Here is a 6,699-nt window from a genome sequence, read left to right as displayed (position 1 = left end):
CACACACGGGAAGTGCACTGCACATACCAGGGATGCCTGTGTTTGGCCTGACCCAGATCTAGTGTGCTGTTCCCGCAGATGACATACCCTAAAAGCGTGCACACACACGCACACCCGCACACACGCACACACACACACACACACACACACACACAGCCCCCCATTGCAGGCGCTGACCTGCTTCGCACCACATGGCTGCTGTTTACACTAGTATACTAGCAGTAGTTCAGGTTCCACCGTCCGCATGCAGATGACTCAGTTCTATTCACCTATTCAAGGTTCTCTGCGCGTTCTGAAGGTTCCCTCGGCAGAAGTCGGTCACCCCCTTTTATGGCTGCCATTCTCCGCAGGGTACAGGTCCCTATTTATAACTCTGCCCGAGTGGCACAGAAACCCGAGACTGCGTGGGGGGGGGGGGGGGTTAAGGCATGGGGGGGGGCATGGCCGATCTGTGTCTGTTTGTTAATTGGAGCTCATCACATGAATATCCGATCGGCCCGGGCTGCGCACGCTGAACGGACCCAGACAGAATCCGTTGAGGATCATAGTCAGGAGACGCACCGTAAATTACAGCTTGCCTGTAGGGGCTACAGCTTCACCATAACACATGCTGTACGACAACATGCGATCGCGTGTCCGTTAGCTGACACTAAGACCGTGTCCCATGATGCCGTGCGGTACGGGGCGTCCCCCCCCACCAGCCATGGAAATACGCCACCACACCCACGAGTTCTTATTAATACAAAAACCCCGAGACAGCGTTTCTCCTCAGCGAGAGTGAGCTCAGTCTGTCTGTCTGTCTGTCTGTCTGTCTGTCTGTCTGTCTGTCTGTCTGTCTGTCTGTCTGTCTGTCTGTCTGTCTGTCTCTGTCTCTGTCTGTCTGTCATCCCCTCCCTGCCTCTGTGGTTTTGCCCCGGTTCCTGTTTCTAAGCAGGAAGAACACACTTTGTTTAAGGACGGGTGGAACCCTTGTCTGTGTCTCTCTCTCTCACTATCTCCTGGTTCTCTGAGGCCAGAGTGTGGTTCTCTCTCCCAGTCTCCTGGTTCTGCGAGGCCAGAGTGTGGTTCTCTCTCCCAGGCTCCTGGTTCTCCGAAGCCAGAGTGTGGTTCTCTCTCCCAGTCTCCTGGTTCTCTGTGGCCAGAGTGTGGTTCTCTCTACCCGTCTCCTGGTTTTCCGAGGCAGAAGCGTTTTTCACCGGGACTGGACCTCTAATAATCACGTGGTTGACCTCTGACCTCGACAGATGATGATTGGCGGCAGGTTATCATACTGTGGTGGTTGTCTGACCTGCCGTGTCCCGGGCTGGGAGGACCTCCATACAGGCAGCTGGAGACAGGCCCAGGGCTCATGGGAGATTTAGAAAAAGAAAGCTTTATTTGTCACACAACACTAGGGCTGCACAATTAATCGTGAATTAATCAAAATCGTGATTATAACCTCCGCAATTAACTAATCGCAAAAGGCAGCAATTAATGTGATTAATAATTTTGCTTTGAATTGAGTGTGCTAGGACTACACGGACGAATCACAAGCGCTTATGCTGTCTGACCAATCACATGCGTTCCCGCTGAGTGCGCTGTGTGTAGCAATTTCACTGAGAAGACAGATAGCAGTAGGTCAAGACAAGTGTCACAAGAGTACCTGCAGCCGTGAGTAGTGAAAAAATGAGCGAAAATGAGGTCAGTGAGTTAGTAGCAAGAAAGGGATCAACGTCCGTGATTTGGGAGCATTTTGGTTATTATATATTAATATTATATTTTAAATATTAATCGCAATTATTAATCGCAATTACCATTTTGAAGCAAATAATTGCAATTATATTATCTTTTGTCATAATCGTGCAGCCCTACACAACACACACATTCAGTGGGCTGAAATGGGTGACATGACACACACACACACACACACACACACACACACATGCAGTAGGCTGCCACCAATGTTCTCTGCTCTCATCCCATCCCGTCGTCCTTCCCCCAAGGGCAGCCGGGGGCAGACAGGAGGCGGCGTGCCGGGGACGCGCCCGGCCAATCCAAACGCTCCTGTCCGTCTTCGCCAGGGACGGACAGCGTTAGCGATCTGTTCCTCTGCGTGTTTTTCATATTGGGTTTGTTTTGGGAGGAAACCCTGGCGAACACGGGGAGAGCATACGGAAGGAGAGACCTTCCTGGGACAGTGCTACCGTAGGTACAGCACTGCGCCACCGTGCCGCACGGGAGCGGTTTTGGGGGTTCAGCGTCTCGCCCTGAGCAAGGACACTTGGGCACACACCGAGAGCTGCGTTCGGACGGGTCTGAGCCAGTAGTCCCTCTGTTAGCTGAAGGGGGGTCGGTGAGAGACCCTCCTCACCCCTTCAGCTACCCATCTCTCTTCTTGTCTCCCCTTTCATCTCTCTTGTTATCTACAGCAGCGGTCTGATCCGTCTCTCGCTATCATTATAGAGGTATTGAGCGACCTCCATCTCCCATCCCCCATAATACTCTGCTCTCCACAGGTCATTGTGGAGGTGAGCCCCCCCCCCCCCCCCCTCTCTCTCTCTGGATGCCTCTCCCATGCGTCACCCTGGTGTGGTGCAGTTAGTCACCGTGTGCATGTGTGTGTGTGGGTGTGTGTGTGACAGCTGAACAGCCAATCGGACAGCAGCTGAACAGCCAATCGGACAGCAGCTGAACATCCAATCGGACAGCAGCTGAACAGCCAATCGGACAGCAGCTGAACAGCCAATCGGACAGCAGCTGAACAGCCAATCGGACAGTAGCTTAACAGCCAAACAGGCATCAGCTGAACAGCCAATCGGACAGCAGCTGAACAACCAATCGGACAGTAGTTGAGCAGCCAATCGGACAGTAGCTTAACAGCCAAACAGGAATCAGCTGAACAGCCAATCGGACAGTAGCTGAACAGCCAATCGGACAGTAGCTGAACAGACAGGACCAGAGACACAGTCAGCAGGACGGCCAACAGGGAAAACAAAGTGCGTGTTTGGGCTCACGCTGACCTCTCTGTCACCCAGCGCTCAGAAGGGGCCGGCCCGTGACTCAGCCCCAGACTGGGCCCTTTATCTGGACTTTATGAGGCCATCTTTCCCGTAAACACCGTTCTGACTGTGAGATGATACTGAACATTACTGGTTATATGATGCCATGGCATCTCTCAACGCACACATACAGTACTACAGCGCCGTGACACACACACACACACACACACACGCACTCACACACACCGTGTACACACACACACTACACACACATACACACACACACACACTCACACACACACACCGTGTACACACACACACACACACATACACACACACACACACATGATAATGTTTCACCTCCAGAGTGGAGTCTCAGTAACCCTATGTTGAATATTTTTAGTTCCTACGTATTATGCAGGGGTTGGCAAATGCAGCGTTCACTATCCACATACTAACCGTGGAGTCAGCACTTTCTATTTCAAAAGAGGCCATTTGAAAGGGACCCATTAAAACGAGCGAGTCTTCTCTTTCCTTCCTCTCTGTGGGGGAGATCAACGGGCTCTTCATCCTCCAGCGTTGTCTCAGCTTGGGCTGCTCTGACCCTCCTCTACCTTTGATGATGAATCAGTCGTAATGTACACAGCTGCCCCGGGGGCTTCCTCCAGTCCAGACCTGCCATTGGTCTGTCCGTCCGGGGCTCCGGTGCGTCTGATTGGAGGGCTGGCTCTGCAGAGCTGAAAGCCCAGGGGCCTCGTTTATAAAACCTTGCTCAGGATTTGCGTACTAAAGGTGTGGACATCCGCAAGTTCCAAAAGGTACGCACAACGATTTTCTGATTTATAACGAAGTGCGCACGCACGTCCCACGCCGGTTCCCCATTATAAATCTCTATCAGCTCTAAACTTGGCGCACGTGAGCGTGCGTGTTGTCCCACCCTCTTAACGCCCATAAATGCCTATAAATGGCCAGTGAAACGCCTCCCATTCACAGAAATCGATACAGCCCAAATCTAACATGACGGCAAACGTGGCAGCAAAAACGCGGAAGCGGCTCATGAGCCACTCGTCGTCATTGGCCAGTAGGTCTCTAATTGACCAGTAGGTCTCTCATTGGCCAGTAGGTCTTGCCGGTCCCTGAAGACTCGCTCTCTCCGAATTCCTTCATCCACATCATCAAACAGCAGTAGTCTACATATAAAGCAGCCATTGTGCGTCATTACGCATTGGAATTGTATGCCTTTTTATACCCACCCACGGACATGATTATATGGAACAGGTGCGATTGTCATTGATAATATATGAACCACGCACGTGATTGATTGATTGATTTGATTACTGGGTAGGCTATAGGAGACGATGGATCAGGGGAATGACATGTAGAGGTGAGGGCATTTGTTTCCGACAATGCTGGATATCATGAAAACAGGACAGCCGATGACACAGGAGTGGTGTACGCATTCTTTTGTGCGTACACAAGCTTTATAAATGAGGCCCCAGGGGAGGGGAGGGGAGGAGGGCATCGCCCGTCTGCCTCTGACGCCGGCAGCTCTGACAGACGGGTGTGAGGGAGGTGTGAACGAGATGTTAATGAGATGTTAATGGGGACAGAGTGTTGAGCTAATGAAGGCGTTAGGGGAGGGGGTGAACGATTCAGGGGTCGGTCCAACTGTTGAAATCTGGATTCATAAGAAAAGATAATATCAATCAATCAATAAGACTGACCACATGTAAGATTCCTGAATCACTGATTATTCTAAAGACTAAAATGTCTAAAGACATTCAGCTGTACGACAATATTTCAGCATATATAAAGTATATACAATAAAGTATCTATTCTGTGGCCTCCTGCTAATGCTGCCTGTTCTACATCAAGTCTTTTATTTCCTGTTACTGACCAGCGTCTCTCTCTCTCTCTCTCTGCCCCCCTCTCTCTATCTCTCTCTCTGTATCTCTTTCACTCACTCTCTCTCTCTCCCTCTCTCTCTCTGTATCTCTCACTCTCTCTCCCTCCATCTCTGTCTCTCTCCCTCCCTCACTCCCTCGCTCTCTTTCTCTCTCTCCCTCTCTCTCCCTCTCTCCCTCTCTCCCTCCCTCCCTCCCTCCCTCTCTCTCTCTCTCTCTCTCTCCCTCTCTCCCTCCCTCCCTCCCTCTCTCTCTCCCTCCCTCCCTCTCTCTCTCTCTCTCTCTCTCTGTCTCTCTCCCTCTCCCCTCAGACCTACCCTCCTCACCGGAGCCTCTGTCCATCCAGAACGATCCCAGGCAGCAGGTGAAGCAGGTGAAGGGCCTGCTGAGCCCAGACGACTCGGCCATCACAGACCTGCTCTCCCCCAGCACAGAGCTGCTCTCCCCCAGCACAGAGCTGCTCTCCCCCAGCACAGAGCTGCTCTCCCCCAGCACAGACTCCTGCCCCAAGACAGAGCCCTCCGCCAGGCCAGAGGCCCGGCCAGGCACCCCGGGCACGCCTGGCACCGGCGCCGGCCCGCAACCCAAGAAAGGTAGCCAACCAGGCCACGTCTCATCGGGCGGCTAGAATAGCTCTGGGGAAACGGAGAGAGAGAGAGAGAGAGAGAGAGAGAGAGAGAGAGAAAGAGAGAGAAAGAGAGAAAGAGAGAGAGAGAGAGAGAGAGAGCAGACGCAACAGCAGAACGACACGAAAACCGCAGAGGCGCCAAGGACAGAACTGTACGTCGTACATGACAGGAGGTCAGGCGGTGCAGCTGAGTATTCAGACACCTAGAGCAGAGAAGAACTGGTGTGTGACTGAGCGTTCATTACGCACACGGCAGTCTGTGGGAATCTTCTGTCATTCTTTGAGACACACATGCTGCACGTCGCGCGCTACTCGCCCGTTATATGCCAGTGGGTCGGAGGTGCAGACAAAATGTCTGTACATGGATTTCTATGGCAAAATGGTGTGTGGTGTGTTTCTCAAAGAATTCGCTCCAGTATCAGACAGATGGGAGTGGCAGAGGGCCAAGTGAGCGGGCGTAGCCTAGCCTGCGGTATGGAAGACTGTGGGGGGGGGGGGGGGGGGGGGGGGGGGGGGGGGACCTTTCGTCTGAAGGGGGTTTCCTGAACACTCCTGCCTGTCTCCAGACCAGGGAATGTCTTTTATCATTTAGAACAGAGAGAAAATAAGGTTGCCACGGCGACGGGGCTCCTCCCACGGCCTCTGTCCTCCCGGATTGGCTGGGAAAAAACCCCGGCATGCATGTAGCGCGTGTCACGCGGACCAATCACGCGTCTCAATCACGCACACAGACCAATCAAAGTCAAGGCTTTTGCCCCAGCCTCCCGTGGAATAACATCACCACAGCTGAAACAGATCTGAAACGCATCTGAACTTGATGTTGAGTTCAATATGTTAAAATAATTCATGAAAATGTTTCATAATATACTAATATGAATCGTTTTGTGCACTCTGCATTGTTCTCAAGGCCGAACAAATGATATTGAGTTATAGCCATGGGAATGAAGGAGCAAAAAACGTCAATATCTCAAACAAGATGTGGAAGCTGTTGGAATCTGGGAGACACACTGTAGACTAGGGGCCGAGGAATACGTGGATTAGGGGACGTTATCTACAGGATAATATTGACATGCACATGATATTGTAATTTATGCTGACATGCACTTTGGATGAACTGAACTGATATTTTAATGGCTGCTATACAGGATTAATGTTGTTTATGATTTCATGTATTTCGTGTCTGTGTTTT

Source organism: Borostomias antarcticus, assembly GCF_949987555.1.
Source record: "Borostomias antarcticus genome assembly, chromosome: 21".
NCBI classification, from domain to species: Eukaryota; Metazoa; Chordata; class Actinopteri; order Stomiiformes; family Stomiidae; genus Borostomias; species Borostomias antarcticus.
The sequence above is the reverse complement of the archived record's forward strand: the minus strand, read 5'-3'. Positions refer to the sequence as shown.